Consider the following 17,224-nt stretch of genomic DNA (forward strand, 5'->3'; position numbering starts at 1 on the left):
GTCGTCTCGGCTATGTACTCCGGGACCGTCCCCCTGAGCTCCTCCTCAACGATCGTGGACCGCGCCTTCTCCTCTCCCTTTCTCGCATACGACACAGACCACCACCACCACAAAGTGCAAAAAGCTCCGCCAAAATCAAACAACCACAATCATCAAACCACCACCACCGTCAGATTCCCATGTGACCATGATAATTAAGCAGTGCGATTAATTTCATTTAGCTTTATATTATTACCTGTTTAATCTTGTACAAACATATTAATTTCTTATACTCTAATTGGGCAATTTACTGTTAAAAAGTTATGTCTTTACTGAGCTGTTTTAACTCACTTCTCTTTTGTTTTGCAGGTTTAGAAATAGACAATCAAAATGGTAGATGGAATGAGATTGAATTAGATGCGAGGCTAGTAGTTCAATTAATTTTTGTATTTTGGCCTTGTAAATAATTCTTGAGTTTCTTTTCCTAAGATGAACTAATTTCTCACCCCATTTCAGTTTTAGTTTATTTATTTAACTTTTAGCCGGATGTGGAGTTAATTTTTCTAATGACTCCAGGCACACAATGGTATTAGAGCTCAATTATTGGACACCCTTAGGACCAAGTTGTGATACCAACTAGATAGTTGATTGAACAAACGGAACATTCATTCACGGACTTTTACTTTTCTGTGGATGTTGATACTTACCTTATGTTATCAGTTTTGTCCAATCTTTTGTTTGGACTTGAATTCATTTGAGGGAGAGACTAGTAGAAAAGTAATTCAAACCCATAATTCATCCACGAACTTTTGCGTTTTTGTTGATGTTCATACTTACCTTGTGTTATCAATTTTGTCAAATCTTTTGTTTGGACTTGAATTCGTTTGAGGGGGAGACTAGTAGAAAAATAATTCAAACCCATAATTCATCCACGGACGTTTGCAACTTTTTGTTTGCTTGTTATGATGTCACAAACTATGCAAAATGATTGTCCTTGAATTTGAATTTGGGTAACCTTAAATTTTCGTCCAATTTCAATATTATACCTCTCTCAATTTTATATACCAGCCCTCAAATTTGATTAAGTGATGAAATGAAAAGTTTGGAACTTATATTTTACTGATTTGGAGTCCAAATTTATGCCACATGTTAGAACAAATAAAAAAAAAATGGTTTAATTATTAATAATGTATAAATTAGAAAATCATCTGCAAGATCATTTAATATTTTATTTAAAATTAAAAAAAAAAAAAAAAACAAAGGAAGGGTTTTTATCACAAATGGTCCATGAAATTGACCCCCTCAATCATGATGGTCTCTGAAATTAAAAATCGATTAATGTAGTCACTGAATATTAGCCCCGCAAATCAATATCGTCTTTCTATCACTGTTCCGTCCAAACTAGCGTTAAGAGATTTTTTGGAATTAGATAAGATATATTTTTTTTCCCTGATCTCAAGCACTCTCTTCTACTACATATGCATACATATAGAACTATTTACAAGTCATGCTCCTTGGAAGAGCAAGCCATTGACGGTCACCCCGCCGTCGACGATAATAGTCTGCCCACTAATGTAAGAGGATGCAGGTAGGCATAGAAATGATACCAAGGAAGACAACCTCTGGCTTTTCAGGACGTCATAAAGGGCACCAAGAGTTTATCATCTCCAATTTCTTGTCATTTCCGAGAAACTGCGTTTATAGAAGAGAGAATTGATGTGTAGGACACATATATTACAAGCGCTTCATAAACATATTAAATAAGGCTAGAAGTATGATCTAAACTTGCTGTAAACTTTTCATCAAAAAACTTGCTATAAACAAGTCAGGTCTAAAATCGAACCTATACATGAATAAACAAAAGATATATTGAACACGATCTAAGATGTTTAGAATAACGGTAGTCGGCCATTGACGGTTACCCTGCCATCGACGATAATAGTCTGCCTAGTAATGTAAGAGGATGCAGGTAGGCATAGAAATGATACCAAGGAAGAGAACCTCTGGCTTTCTAGGACGTCATAAAGGGCACCAAGAGTTTATCATCTCCAATTTCTTGTCATTTCCGAGAAACTGCGTTTATAGAAGAGAGAATTGATGTGTAGGACACATATATTACAAGCACTTCATAAACATATTAAATAAGGCTAGAAGTATGATCTAAACTTGCTGTAAACTTTTCATCAAAAAACTTGCTATAAACAAGTCAGGTCTAAAATCGAACCTATACATGAATAAACAAAAGATATATCGAACGTGATCTAAGATGTTTAGACTAATGGTAGTCGGCTATCTAGGCAGCTTTGGAAGTGGTTAGCATGTCAATTATGTACCTCTATGTCTTTTTCAGATTCTCTAGTTGCTTTTTGGGATGCCTACGTAAGCCTTTTTCCTAACAGCTACACAATCTCTGGATTTTTGCGGATCTTTCTACTATTTCGGCTATTTGGAAATCTCGAAATAAGTTTATTTTTTAGGGTTACCCAATCTATTTTCATCGTCTTTGCATGTCTATCAATTCTGGGATCGTTCATGGTGGGAATTTTATTCCTACTTATTCTCAAGACGCCAGCCTATCCTTGGCAAGGTGTCAGCTATTGGTCCTGTGCTTTGGTCTTCTCCTTGGTTTCCTTGGATTAAACTTAATACAAATGGTTTATCCAAAGGAAATTCCAGTCATATTGCTTGTGGAGGAGTTTTTAGAAATTGTCATTGCATAACCCGCCCCGATTTATTTTACGGGTTTTACAGAATGAAAGGTTAGTCTCATAATTTCACTTTGGTTTTAAAAATGTGTTTGAAAGGGGTTTGTTTTGGACCTTAAATGGTGTGCCCAAGGGGGCCCACCCTTGATTTTCTATCCCCGGTTCCTCTCTCCCCCGTCTGCCACGTGGTAGACCCCTACCCACTTTCTTTATCCTTTCTTTTCTCCCCAAGCACTCACTCTCTCAACTCTCTATCACTCTCTCTCACACACTCACCCTCTCTCCTTCACCCCGATTCACTCACACATCCACACACCCAAATCAAGGAAAGCAACGGCGATGGCGACACCACCACGGCCACCGTGGTAGTACTTTCCCTCGTCTCTGTGAAGAAACGGGACACCTAGAGGGCACCTAAACCCAGATTCCGGTGAGCCTAGTGGGTTTTGAGCAAGGAACAGGCCACCTCCGGCCATTCCACGACGATTAGGAGGTAACAAATCTTTCCCTCTCGTCTCTATTTCAATTTGGTACCTAGATAGAGTCCTAGGTGTAAGCAGCGACGTCGACTGGAGCTCGGGGAGGCTCCAGCCTCCTTCCCTAACGAGAACAGGTAGCCAAGACCTTTGGGCCGAGGAACCTAGGGCTTTTGGCCCACTAAACCTTCAGCCCAAGACCAAAAGGTTTCAACCCGTGAGCCTTAGACCCAAACCTTTTTTATTTTTATTTATTTTGTTTTCTTTTAAAAACCCAAAAACAATCGGGCCAGGTTTCAAGCCCAGCCTATTTGAAAACCATTTAAAGCTTTCAGACCCAGGCCTTAAGGCCATGTGAGATTATGTGTTCGGGCCTTTGCATTTGAGCCCAAACTTTTACAACCCTAAACCCTTTGAAGCAAGCATTCGGGCCGTGTGGAAGTTGGGGCCTGTGTAAATCAAACCCAACCCAGAGAGAGATAGGCCATTGAGCCATCCAACTTGGGCCTCCAGCTCAATAGTCTCAATCCCAACCCGGACCCATGAATTTTTAACCGACCCGGACCCTTTAACCATTGACTTGGTCAACGTTGACCATTGGCTTTAACTTTGGCTTGTCAAAGTTGACCTTTTGTTGACTTTTCTGGTTTTGTTCGAAAACCTCATAGGCTAATTTCGACGTCTTGGATCCTTTTTGGATATCTGTTTTTCCAAATTCAATTGTTTGAATAGAGTTTTATTAATTGGAGGGGTAATTATTTGTGGTGTTTCCATCTTCGCTAGTTTGCGTGGCTCTTCGGCGGCGAAGTGTCTGTGAGTGGACCCCTTCTAAAATGCATATTTTAATTGTAGAAATGCATACATGAAAAGCATGATTTAATGATTATGTTTTATGAGATATTATGCTTAATGAGAATATATTGAATTATCATATTTTATCGAACTGATGTTCTTCGTAGTATATATGATGGATGACTATATACTGCTTACGAACATGCTTTTACACACTTCTTTATAGTATATATGACGAATGACTATATGCTAGGAAGATGATTTAAGATAGATGTACTTATATTTTGGGAAAGACTATATTCAATGTTTTTGTGCTTATCTAGTGGTCAATGTTCTACCTATGAGTGATGATACTTATATTGGCTTCGGCCGAGTGTAAGTTGGAAATAATACTTATATTGGCTACGGTTGGGCGTAGGTTGGTGCCTGTTTGGAAAATGAAGTGTTCTGAAGGACGTGTTCTAAATGATGAGTTTTCTATGCCTTCGGGTGATATTGATACCACTAGTTAGCACATTTTATACGTGATAAGTTAAGGTTTTATGGCATGCTAGGGTTTCAGAAACCTATTACATATTATACTATTGAATTTTCATAAAACTTTAGGGGTTAGTATGTTGATAACTATTTCAGTATTATATGTATATCAACTTGGTCTACTCTTGTTTGTTTTGCGCCCCCTCAGGACTTAGATTCGAGGTGTACAATCCCGGCATCAAGGCACTTCCGCATCGGCATCTTCGAGTCTTCTCGCTGTATGACCCATTCCTTCATTCATTCAATTTTATATTATTTCTTTTTAGTAGTCTAGATTAGTTGTTTGCTCTGAACACGTTCCTCATTTGCATATTAATTATATTTAAATTTATAAGTATTATTTATTTCTTGTTCTCATGCATTCTAGTATGGCTTCGTCACTTTCGGGTGCCGGCCAGCATGTACATACCCTGGTGTTCGGGGAATATTAGGGTGGGGCATGTCAATGTGGTATCAAAGCGTGGTTGTTTAAAGCATACTTTGGATTTTCCGTTACTATAGTGGTTTATCGGTCATGACATCATTTGGATGTCATGACTTCCAGATTTGTTGTCTTTCAACATGGTTGTGCAACCCTTATACTGCATGAATAGCCACACCTTATGGAAGAAGAAGAAACTCGTGTTGGGACTATGCTTCATCGATGATGAATTGGTTTTTTGAATGACTTTCAACATCGAACCGATACTCTACAACATGTGTTCCCTAGGAATTGCGGGTGGAGTCAGTTTTTACATTAAAGTGACGTGAATTAGAAATTTCAGTAAGAGGAAGTCTGGTTAAGACCAGCTGAAAATCTGAAATTGTGATGCCACTCTGCAACATGCGTTTCCCTAAGAATTGGGGGCAAAGTCGGATCTACATCGGAATGTTGGAAAACGAAAAAATCTTAGTGGTACGAGTTGGTTAAGACTAACTGGAAATCTAAAGCAGTGTTGTATTTTATGACATGTATTCCCTAGGAATGCCAAGTAGAGTCATATCCTTATGGAAATTACTTGAAACTTTCGAAGTTCATGTTGGAAAAAGCGAGTAAACACTAGTTATTACGAAGTTTGGTAAATGGTAGTTTGGTGGGATCGAATCAATGTTCTTAGACTCATTTCCACTGAGAAAATTCGTGTGGATCTTTAGAACAATTCTCGGTGATTGTTCTATCAATAATTTTCTTGCTTACTCCATTAACGAAGTCAAGTCCCCTAACCTTTGACCCTTAGCTTCACATTAAATTCTTCGAACATTGTTTTTAACTAGAGTATAGAAATGTCGATTACACCATCGTGTACTTTCCCCATTGTGCAAGCGTAGTTGCTGAATACCTCGATAGAAAAACACACAAAGCTCAAGGGGGATATAGGTTGGATGTTTTGGCTTCCCAATTTTGAGGCACGGTAGATCAGTAGAGTAACGCGGTTGCATATTGCGATGATTAACCAAATAATCATAAACAGTGACTTCTACTTTTTCATGTTCACCTTCCCTTGCTTGTTTGTTCCTCAATGTAAAATTGGATCATACTGTCGTACTGATGTTTTCTATTACCCTTCACCCCAAGTTCATTTGGATCATCCGAACCTATTCAGACAATTATCCAGTAAGACCATATTAGATTAGAAAAGCTAAAAAGCCGAATTTACTGAAATCATATAAATTTGTCAGGAGGTTCAAATTATTTCACGAGTTGTTGAACGAAATTAACTGACAAGTTATATTAACAGGTATGTTTCATATCGATTCAGACAAGAACGTTTAGAGCATAACCTTTTGACAAGCTTACCAGAAATACTGGAAAGAGTTCCACGTGGATGTGAGGTTTGAGCTGTCTTTTAGTAAGAGACTGATGAAGATTATAGTGCAGGTGGTCAGCGGATTGCATCATCAATCACTATCTTCACGCTGAAATGAATAGTCACCACTCATTATTTTGCTACAATTCATGAACATCATATCGTACTATAGTAGTTCTTTTCCAACGATATGATGCTTATAAATTGTAGCAAGATAAAGAGATATGTGCGCCTCAACGCATCTTTCCACTGTTTCACTCCAAGACCTTATTGTTCGTGAGTACATGGATGTTGAAACGCTTTTAGCATATCTGATTGGTACACTCTGGAATGGTACCACATCACGGTCAAGGCGATAATTGGATGATCTTTGCACACTCTCACGTTGGGGAGCAAAATGGTATTTTGGCACTTTTGGCGACATGGTACGAGAACTTCTACAGGCAACACTGGTTGACAGAGGAATTTTTGCAAACTTATATCCAGAGGATCGAATTCACGATGTGAGAAATTATGCACCCTTAAAAAATCACTGCTTGCTTATCAAGACAACAATGGGTGGTCGATATCACAGTGGGTCGACTGTGATATCAATAGCTTATTCGTTGGGTTCATTAAGCAAGTGGGTAGGTATATCCGTCTATGGTAGAGGTTACTGAGTAGTCATTGTTAGGGCTCGACCCAAAGATAATTTTTCTTGTGGTACGTGATGTTACATATGCATGGGCGAGACCCACTTTCATTTTCGATTTTGATTTTCAGTACAAGTATTTTAACTTACATATTATAGTTGTATGTGTTTTCTGAAGTTACAAATGTTTGGTCGAGTCATTTCCACTTTCACTGTTGAGTTCAGTATGAATTTTTCGACCTCTATGTTATTACTTATCTATTTTGACGTTATCATATTTTGTGTACTTATTTTTGACCCTACATCAATATATGTTTTCGACTTTATATCTTTATAAAGTATGTTTTCTACTTTTACACTGGGAAAGAAAGTATGAGCCTAGAAATCATTGTAACTCGATCGCGATGATATGGCACTTTCCTTTTTCTGCAACCACTTTGACTTGATTTCTTCTATACATATATATTTTCTTCTCCCTATTTTCAAGCTTTTCAGTGTAGCAAGTTATTTTAAATTTCGAGACGAAATTTTATTTAACGAGGGTAGATTATGACAACCCGTCTTGATTTATTTTACGAGTTTTACGAAATGGAAGGTTAGTCTCGTAATTTCACTTTGGTTTTAAAAATATGTTTGAAAGGGGTTTGTTTTGGACCTTAAATGGTGTGACCAAGGGGGACCACCCCTGATTTTCTATCCTCAATTCCCTTCTCCCCCGCTTGCCACGTGGAAGACCCCTACCCATTTCCTTTTTCCTTTTTCCTTTTTCTTCTCCCCGAGCACTCACTCTTTGAGCTCTCTATTACTCTCTCTCACACATTCACCGTCTCTCCCTCGGACTTTTTCCCTCACCTTGATTCACTCACACATCCACACACCTAAATCAATGAAAGTAACGACGACGGTGACCCCACCACGTCTACCATGGTAGCACCATCCTTCTCCTTCGTCTCTGTGAAGAAACAAGACACCCAGAGGGCGCCTAAACCCAGACTTAGGTGAGCCGAGTGGGTTTTGAATAAGGAACCAGCCACCTCTAGCCATTCCATGATGATTAAGAGGTAACAAATCTTTCCCTCTCGTCTCTATTTCATTTTGGTACCTAGATTGAGTCCTAAGTGTGAGCAACGAAGTCGACCGAAGCTCGAGAGGCTCCGACCTTATTCCTCAGCAAGAACAGGTATAGCCAAAGCCCTTGGGTCGAGGAACCTAGGGCTTTTAGCCCGCTAAACCCTTAGCCCAAGACCAAAGGGTTTCAGCCTGTGAGCTTTAAACCCAAACCTTTTTTATTTTTATTTATTTTTTTCTTTTAAAAATCCAAAAACAATCGGGCCAGGCTTCAAGCCCAGCTCATTTGAAAACCCTTTAATCCTTTCGGACCCAAGCCGTAGGGTCATGTGGGATTTAGACTTCGAGCCTTTGCATCATAGCCCAAACCCTTGCAGCCCTAAACCCTTTGAAGCAGGCCTTCCAGCCGTGTGGAAGTTGGGCCTTTGGGGCCTGTGTAAATCGAACCCAACCTAGAGAGAGACAGGCTCTTAGGCCATCCAACCTGGGCTTCCGACCTAGTAGTCTCAAGCCCAACTCGGTCTAACTCAGACCAGTGAATCGTTGACAAACCCGGACCTGTTGACTGTTGACTGGTCTGACCGTTAACTTTGATTTTGACCAATCAAAGTTGACTTTTTGTTGACATTTTTAGGTTTTGTTCGGGAACCTTCCTAGGCTAATCTCGATGTCCTGGATCTATTTTTTACATCCACTTTACCAAATTCAGTCGTTTGAATAGAGTTTTATTAATTGGACCCTTTATGTGCTTAGGGACAATTATTTGTGACGTTTCTGTCTTCGCTAGTTTGCGTGGCTCTTCGACGGTGAAGTATCTGTTAGTGGACCCCCTTCTAAAATACATGTTTTAATAGTAAAAATGAATACATCAAAAGCATGATTTAATGATTGGTTTTATGAAACGTTTTATGAGATATTATGCTTACTGAGAATATTTTAAATTATCATATTTTATCGAACTGATGTTCTTTGTAGTATATATGATGGATGATTGTATACTGCTTATGAACATGCTTTTACACACTTCTTTATAGTATATATGATGGATGCCTATATGCTATGAAGATGATTTTGAGATATATGTAATTATATTTTGGGAAAGACTATATTCAATGTTTTTAGTGGCCACTGTTCTGGCTACGAGTGATGATACTTATATTGGCTTCGGCCGGGTGTAGGTTGGTACCTGTTTGGCAAATGATACTTATATTGGCTACAGCCGGGCGTAGGTTGGTGCTTGTTTGGCAAATGAAATGTTCTAAATGAGGAGTTCTCTATGCCTTCGGACGATACTGCTACCACTAGTTACCACATTATATACGTGATATGTTTCATGAAAAGTTTTATGGCATGCTAGGGTTTCAAAAACCTATTACATATTATACTATTGAATTTCCATAAAACTTTAGGGGTTAGTATGTTGATAACTATTTCAGTATTATATATATATATATATATATATATATATATATATATATATTAACTTGGTACAATCATGTTTGTTTTGCACCCCCTCAAGACTTAGATTCGAGGCGTACAACCCGGCATCAAGGCACTTTCACATCGGCATCTTTGAGTCATCTCGGTGTAGGACCCATTCCTTATTTCATTCAATTTTATATTATTTCTTTTTAGTGTTCTAGATTACTTGTATGCTCTTAACACGTTCCTCATTTTCATATTAATTATATTTAAATTTATAAGTCTTATTTATTTCTTGTTCTCATACATTCTAATATGGCTTCGTCACATTCGAGTGTCGGCCATCATGCACCTACCTTGGTATTCGGGGAATATCGGGGTTGGGCGTGTGATGGTCAATTTCTTGGCGGCTTCTGCCAAAGGATTGGCCATCGTAACTATTTCTTTGCATAATTATCAGTAATTGTTATTGGTGTAGAGTTTGCATATTAGTGGCGCTGGCATTGCCTTTGGTTGGAAAGTGACTTTTCTAATGTTATTTTTGCTCTGACTGATTTTGATCCTCATTGGCCTCTTTGTACGCAATGGTCTATTTGTTTGGACCGCATTCTAAAGATGACTTTCTACGGCTTTCACATATATCACGAAGGAAATGTTGTTATGGATAATTTTGCTAACATGGGCTTGTCTTCTTCAAATTTAGTACGACATGATTCTCCTCCGTTGCCAGCTCATGCTACTTTGTTTTCAGACTATGCTAGTTTTCCTAGGTACCACTTTTCAAATTAATTTGCATATCTGCATGCAGGTTTGACTCACTTTTTTTTTTTTTTTTTTTTTTTTTGTGTGTGTGTGTAACCTTGTGATGTTCCTTAATTTGTTTAATTTGCAGTTTTAGACTTTTAGGTTTAGTTTTAGAAGGGTTAGGTTTCGTAGCCCCTCTCTTTTCGTTGTATTTTTATTGTTAGCGTTTTTAGAAGGGTACTATTTATGTCCTCCTTTCTTTTTCATGTATTATGGGTTCAACTGCTCAACCATCACTTTAGTTTAAATGAATTTAGTATAGAATATATTTATCATTTGTCAAAATTCAAAATCCAACTTTTTATTCTAATTTCGACTATGGACTTTTGACAAACCCATCAATGGAATACTTCTTGGCTTGAAGTTATGAGATGAAAGGGACTTGTAATATAAATGGTTAAAATATCTCACACAAGTATTTTAAACCTGGTTTTGATTTTTCTGCTCCAACAACGATATTGTATTAAAAAAAGGAAAATAAAAGGCATGCACAAGAACGTGATCAGGATGATCTTACAGATTCAACAAGGAGAGTTGTGATGTACCAAGGTGCCACACTGTTGGTCTTTATGTTATCGTTTGCCCACTCACATGCCAAGTTTTTGGCTAATTGATTTATTGCACCTGAGATACAATATAGAAAAACCACACTTTGGCCAAAAACTAAAAATCACACACCAAAAACATTGTAGTCAAACTTTAGAGGCTTCTCTTCTCACCACCATAAGAGAAAAAAATAATAGCCGCTCATCTTTCCCGTTTTACCAAAATGTAAATATATAAACTCCATAGTTGCTGCCCTTCCTCCAACTGGAGGCCGGTGGCAATCCCTTTCCCCATTTTGCTAGCCTCCCTCTTTTATCTTCTTATAGATTGTGACTTATCTATTTTTTGTCTTAGTATTTTTGTCAATAAGTATCTCCTTGGTGAGATTTTTTCAGTCTTTCCTCGTGATTATTTTAATTTTGTGTTTGTGTGTTATCGGCTTCTTCTGTGCAACTTTGTTGAAATTGGTTCACTGATTGTGTTGCACACAAAATTAGCTTTTAATCGGATATAAGGTGTTTGTCTAAAAGTGATTTTTTTTTTTTTTAATATTTGAATGAATTTTTAACTAATTATAAACAATATATGATACCTTTCAATTTTTTAATAAAAGTCGAAATCTATATAAGGAAATTAACTATAAGCACCTTTAGTGGCAGAATATATAGATGCAACATCTATTGAGACCATACCAGCAGTAGAGGACAAAAAAATAATGTTAGCAACTCGTGCAACTTTGAGAAGAGGATGTGAAAGTTGGGACAAGTGGTAAGCAGATTCAAGATTGGTTATGAATGAGTAATCAGATAAAAGTGTTTAGGGTTTGAATTGTGTGTTTATTCTTCTCTCTAGGAGGTAAATATATAGTTGTACAATATCCTACATAATAGGAAATAAGAATCCCAATTATATAAGGAATAAATTATAGGATTACATTCCTAAACTAAATGGTTGACTCACGTCAATACTCTCCCTCAAGTTGATATCCCATAAGCCCAACTTGTCGAGTGAGTCTTGAAACACCCTTACTGAAACCGCATGAGCTAACACATCTGCTAATTGTTCTTCAAACTTCACGTATGGAATATCAATCAATTTGACATCTAACTTTTCTTTGATGAAGTGTCTATCTACCTCCACATGCTTTGTATAATCATGCTGAACGGGATTATTGGTTATTTATCTCACAGCTTGAACCCAATCTCAATGAGAAGAATCCTGAACCATAACAATTCACAAATTCTATGTGTCATCCCTCTGTACTCTGCCTCGATCGTGAATCTAGCCACTACATTTTGCTTCTTGCTTCTCCAAGTTACAAGATTTCCTGCTACGAATGTGAAGTAGCCTGATGTGGAGCGACGATCAGTAATGTTTCCCGACCAATCAGCATCAGTATACCCTTTTACCTCCATATGTCCATGCTTCTTGAAGATCAGTCCTCTACCCGGTGCACCTTTCAATTAACTCAGTATACACATCACCGCTACCATGTGATCCTCACTAGGAGCATGCATGAATTGACTTACAACACTAACTGTATACGCAATATCCGGACGTGTAAGTGATAAATAAATTAACCATCCTACCAATCTCTGATATCTTTCTTTATTGGTAGGAACTTGATCCTGATGTATCGCCAGGTGATGATTCTACACAATGGGAGTTTCAGCTGGTTTACAAGCCAACATTCCAGTTTCAAAGAGAAGATCAAGAACATACTTCCGCTGAGAAAGTAAATACCATCACGAGAACGAGCAACTTCAATGCCCAAGAAGTATTTCAAGCCTTTTATATCCTTCATCTCAAATTTTGATGAAAGATACCCCTGCAACCTTTTTATCTCTTCTGTTTCATCACTAGTAACTACCATATCATCCACATAGATAATCAACAAAGTAACTTTACCTCCCATGCATTTAATGAACAGGGTATGGTCTGCATTTCCCTGTCTATAGCCGTACTTTTTCATTGCTTCAGTGAACCTTCCAAACCATGCTCTGGGTGATTGTTTAAGTCCGTAGAGAGCTTTTCGGAGTCTGCATACTTTCCTTGCTTCATTTGATGTTTCATATCCTGGTGGAAGATCCATGTATACTTCTTCTTCCAGATCTCCATGTAAGAAAACATTCTTCACATCGAACTGTTTCAAAGGTCAGTCCAGATTAGCTGCTAAAGATAAAAGGACTCGAATACTATTCATTTTTGTGACCGGAGCAAACGTTTCTTGGTAGTCAACTCCAAATGTCTATGTGTACCCTTTAGCCACCAATCTTGCCTTGTATTAGTCAATGGATCCATTTACCTTGCGTTTTATGGTGAACACCCATTTACATACCACTGGTGTCTTCCCTTATGGTAGTGACACTACATTCCACGTTCCGTTTCTTTGTAAGGCTTCCATCTCTACTCCTATAGCTTCTACCTAATGGGGATATTGCAAAGCCTCTTCCACTTTTGTTGGAATTTTAATCCCAGCCATTTAATTCACCATGGCTTGGTATTTGGGTGATAGTCCATGATTGGACACATACTGTGCAATTTCATATCTCACTTTTCTTTCTAGAGAAAACTTGTCAGGTGGTTTCCCACGGTTTTGCCTAGGAAGTAAAATATAGGAATTTTCAACAATATATGCAGTATGAGAACGTACCTCTTGGATATCCACGGGGACATGAGCATGTACTAGTGGAGGAAAATGAGGTTTATTTTCTGTTTGCACAGTCTCAGTATCACTCGCGGACCTATTACCTTCTACTAAATCCATAAATATGTAGGCCTACTATTCGACGCTGCATGAGTTATCTCTCGGTCAAGGGTTTCACAATCAAGATCCACTAGGCTTTGGCTTGTTGTGTCGCGACGCTCTGGTAAGGCACAGTCAGGTGGATTGCTCATAACACCTAAGTCTTCAGTCTCGGCCTCTCCTGTACCACTGGGAGCATGCTAACTGACTCGTTCATGTGGAAGATCAAACCAACTGTAGTCTTCGTCTTTACTATTTAACGCCCCCTAAGAGTACCGTGGGTTTGATCAAAGATGAAAAACATCTCGGTTTCAAAAAACATGACATCTATGGTGACATAGAAATGCTGAGTAGGTGGATGGTAATATCGATATCCCTTTTATTGGCTATTAAATCCCATAAATACACAACAAATAGCACACGGATCTAATTTACTCTGTTGATTCTTGTGAAGATGCACATAAGCCACACATCCAAATATGCGAGGTGATAATTGAAAAGAAGATAGTAGAGTGACATAATCCGTCAAGACTTCCATAGGAGTTTGGAAGTTGTGAACTCGAGAGGGCATTCGATTAAGAAGATAAATGGAATATGTAACTACATCCGCCCAATAGGCATGAGGAGCATGAGCCCCAGTTAGAAAAGCCCGTTTAGTTTCCAATATATGTCTGTTCTTACGTTCTGCCACACCATGTTGTTGAGGAGTTTGAGGACAAGTAGCTTCGTGAAGTATGTCGTATTCTGCAAAAAATTGTGATAGTTCAAAATTAAGATATTCTCCACCATTATCGGATCTCAGGACTATGATAGGAAGAGAAAATTGATTTCCAATCATCCGATAAAACTGTTGGAAATTTTACCCAACGTCACTCTTTTGTTTCATGGTATAGAGTCAAGTCATTATGGTGCAATCATCTACAAAGGTAACAAACCATCGAATACCGTGGCACGTCACTATTGGTGAGAGACCCCATACATCAGAATGAATTAACTCAAAAGGCAATAATCTTTTATTGAGACTCAAGTGGTAAAAAGTACGATGACTTTTTGCAAGAATGAAATCCTGACACTGAAAATCAGAGTCTGAAACGCCATTAAATAAAGACAGAAGTTATTTTCTTAAATAACCAAAAGATACCTAGTCGACGATGCCATAACCAGATTCTCTTAACCTTGTTCTTGTGACTGGTACCACATCATTCACATAATATAACCCTCTCCTCTTAGTACCATGCCCAATGATCGCCCATGTCTGGATATCTTGTCGTAGGCAAAATGTGGGAAACATGAGTACAACATAATCTAATTTTTCCGTAAATTGACCAACAGAAAGTAAATGATCCAACAATGAAACATGAAAAATGTTATGCAGAGATAGAGAGGGAGTAAGTGCGATGGAACATGCTCCTATAACTGGAGCAATTTCACCGTTTGCTGTGATAACACTCCTTGGGTGGCACGGTTAAGTGGTGAAACAAGGATTCATCATATGTCATATGATCCGTAGCTCCGGAGTCAATTATCCAACCAGAATCTCGTTTAGTGGATGTTGTGAATGCAATGCCAATTTTATTTGGATCATCGGATTGTTCTTGGGATGAAATCAAATTCAATAATGAAAGCTGCTTGTCCAAATTGTTTGGTTCCGGATCACTCGCGTGGCCGAAAAACTGACAGTTTGCTGCTGGTGGGCTCAGGAGGCCCTTTGTCCCTTCACTGCTGACTCAAGAGATTGGCCCAACACTTGTGTCAGCGTGCCCTGCTTGCTGCCCCACTTGGATTTGGGCTTTTGGATCAGCTAGCCCAACTCGCTGGGATGAAATCTGGCAGTGCGCGCTAGAAGTCGGATTGGAGAACTCATTCAAGGCTTGCGCTAAACCCATGACATGACTCATAGCTTGGTTGTCGGCCATGGAAGTGATCTTTGCTTTAGATTTCTAATTTTTTCCAATATGTGGTGTCTCTTGCTTCAAGACACAAGGCTTGGTAGTTTAGGTTTATATGGTCTGCTGTTTGTTTTGTTTTGCTTTTCTGGGTTTGGATTGTAACGGGATCGGGTCTCTTGTTTCGAGACCTGAGTTTGGGGTTTTAACATAGGTCTTTTGTTTCGAGACTTCTGAGCTTGGTTCCAATGGCTGTTACGCAGCCAATAAAGAGAAGCACTGAAGATGGCAGTGAACAAGATTAGGGTTTAGAGACAGGCCGAAACCTGCTCTGATACCAAGATAAAAGTCTTTAGGGTTTGAATTGTGTGTTTATTCTTCTCTCTAAAAAGTAAATATATAGTTGTACAATATCTCACATAACAGGAATAAAAATCCCAATTATACAAGGAATAAATTATAAGATTACATTCCTAAACTAAATGGTTGACTCACGCCAACATAATCCTCATCAATGTACTCTAGAGTTGCTTTCGGTATGACAATCCCCACGTTGTTTATATATACAAGACATTATTGAAAAGGTTTAGCATAACATAACAATTTTACCTTATATGTATTATTGAAAAATGCATGAAAATTATGTGCATTAAACATAAAAGGTACATACATACGTGTACATCTTTGAGTTTTTAAAAACGTACAATTTGACGAATTAATAAAATTTGAAACGTGTACAACAAATAGATTTATTTACGAGAGGATGTTAAGTTTGTCGTGGAAGTGTGATGATGATTCATGATTCATGTACATATGTTATTTCAACTGATTAGTCTTCTACCTGCAAGGATGTTGAGTTTGTCATCAAAAATTGATGAGACCTTGTTTATAAGCTCTTCTCTTTGGGTTTTTGGCACCACATCATAGACTGAGTCTGTGACTTAAAAGCCCTTCTTCTCCCACTGACTCAGGCAGTCATTAAGGTCAACTTCATTTCAGGAACAAGTATGCACAACTGGAGCCAGCCCTGCCAATTCCTCCACTATCGCATACCTAAATAAAACTTTACTAATTTAACATAGAGCAGTAAGAAAATAATTCAAACCCATAATTCTAAAACAGAAGAAAACATGGGACAAGTGGAGAAATAAAGAGAGTATTGTATTGCATGTATAGGAAAATTGAAACTAAAAGAAGATTAATGTTCTTAAGTATCCAAATTTGTAGAAGCTAACCCAATTCCTTTGCTTCCACCGGTGACAAGAGCTGTCATTCCACGAAGAGACCATCTCCTCTCTGCTATTCATCTCTATCTACTCTCTAATCTCCCTGTCTGCTCTCTAATCTATCTTTATGTAAATACTTTGTGGTTTCGATTATATTTCTTTTCGATAGGATTATTATTGGATATTTTGGTGCCCAGGAAAGGTACCCTTGACATTTGTTCATTCAGCAACTTGCTACATTTTGTTTGCTTGTTTGCTTACCCCATGAATTTCTTCTACTTTCCCGACAATATATGCAATGATATTGATGATGCAGTTGCTAATTTCTGGAGGGGGCAAAAGAGGGGAGAGCGGAAAATCCATTGGGTTAGTCGGCAGTCATTGGGTTTGCCCAAACAGGAAGGGGGGCATGGGATTTCGGAACCTAAAGGAGTTCAATTTTTCATTATTGGCAAAACAATGCTGGCGTCTACTACAGGATCCCGAGTCACTGTGGGCCCAAGTTATCAAGGAAAGATACTTCCCCAATTGTTCTTTCTTTGAGGGTTGTAAGGGGGGTTGGTCCTCTTGGGCCTGGGCTAGTCTTCTTGCAGGTAGAGAAATCATTGCTAAGGGCATG

General features: G+C 38.3%; 1 pseudogene; it reads right to left on the reverse strand.

Annotated features, from left to right (window-relative positions):
- Positions 1 to 787: 787 nt before the first annotated feature.
- LOC103964731 lies at positions 788 to 16,968 on the reverse strand (annotated as a pseudogene).
- Between the last annotated feature and the right edge of the window lie 256 nt (positions 16,969 to 17,224).

This window comes from the organism of the source record quoted next, unplaced genomic scaffold, assembly GCF_019419815.1.
Source record: "Pyrus x bretschneideri cultivar Hongxiangsu unplaced genomic scaffold, Pyrus_bretschneideri_v1 Contig39, whole genome shotgun sequence".
In the NCBI taxonomy this organism is placed as follows: Eukaryota; Viridiplantae; Streptophyta; class Magnoliopsida; order Rosales; family Rosaceae; genus Pyrus; species Pyrus x bretschneideri.